Genomic DNA, 920 nt, shown 5'->3' on the forward strand with positions numbered 1-920 from the left:
ATTTATGCAGTTATTTTGTGCGCCACTTTAGCTTAGTGGCAGAGCGTCTGCTTTGTAAGCAGAAGGTCGTCAGTCCGATCCTGGCAAGTGGCTTATAACACCATAAATATCTGGTCTGGTACGAGAAGCAGGAGCAAGATGCCCATTCTGTGAAGGGGACACGAAAATTATTGATTCATATGGTTAGTCTGTATGTCACTTTAGCTTAGTGGTAGAGCGTCTGCTTCGTAAGCAGAAGGTCATCAGTTCAATCCTGGCTAGTGGCTTACAGCTGCATTATGCTCTAGTCGGGTATGAGAAGCAGGAGCAGGTCTGCTCACTCCGCAAAGGATACAGAAAGATTATTGATTTATGTACTTATTCTCTGCGTCACTTTAGCTTAGTGGCAGAGCGTCGGCTCTGTGAGCAGAAGGTCGTCAGTCCAATCCTGGCAAGTGGCTTATAGCACCATAAATTTCTGGTCTGGTACGAGAAGCAGGAGCAGGATGGCCCATTCTGTGAAGGGGACAGGAAAATTATTGATTCATATAGTTAGTGTGTGTGTCACTTTAGCTTAGTGGTAGAGCGTCTGCTTCGTAAGCAGAAGGTCGTCAGTTCAATCCTGGCAAGTGGCTTACAACAGCATTAGGCTCTAGTCGGGTATGAGGAGCAGGAGCAGGTTTGCTCACTCCGCAAAGGATACAGGAAGATTATTGATTTATGCAGTTATTTGGTGTGTCACTTTAGCTTAGTGGCAGAACGTCTGCTTCGAAAGCAGAAGGTCGTCAGTTCGATCCTGGTAAGTGGCTTATAACACCATAAATATCTGGTCTGGTACGAGAAGCAGAGCAGTTTGCTCACTCTGCAAACGAGACAGGAGATTATTAATTATGTACTCACTCTATGTGCCACTTTAGCTTAGTGGCAGAGCGTCTGCTTTG

At 45.7% G+C, this 920-nt stretch overlaps 5 non-coding genes across 5 annotated transcripts; all 5 read left to right on the forward strand.

Moving 5' to 3' along the window:
• The first annotated feature begins 21 nt into the window (after window positions 1–21).
• Pmar_PMAR022449 lies at window positions 22–93 on the forward strand. Its single transcript has one exon. It is a non-coding gene; the product is annotated as a tRNA-Thr (tRNA).
• Window positions 94–194: 101 nt separating this feature from the next.
• Window positions 195–266, forward strand: Pmar_PMAR022450. Its single transcript has one exon. It is a non-coding gene; the product is annotated as a tRNA-Thr (tRNA).
• Window positions 267–368: 102 nt separating this feature from the next.
• Pmar_PMAR022451 lies at window positions 369–440 on the forward strand. Its single transcript has one exon. It is a non-coding gene; the product is annotated as a tRNA-Thr (tRNA).
• Window positions 441–542: 102 nt separating this feature from the next.
• Window positions 543–614, forward strand: Pmar_PMAR022452. Its single transcript has one exon. It is a non-coding gene; the product is annotated as a tRNA-Thr (tRNA).
• Window positions 615–716: 102 nt separating this feature from the next.
• Pmar_PMAR022453 lies at window positions 717–788 on the forward strand. The gene has a single exon. It is a non-coding gene; the product is annotated as a tRNA-Ser (tRNA).
• The last annotated feature ends 132 nt before the right edge of the window (window positions 789–920 follow it).

Source organism: Perkinsus marinus (genome assembly GCF_000006405.1).
Source record: "Perkinsus marinus ATCC 50983 genomic scaffold scf_1104296972460, whole genome shotgun sequence".
NCBI classification, from domain to species: Eukaryota; Perkinsozoa; order Perkinsida; family Perkinsidae; genus Perkinsus; species Perkinsus marinus.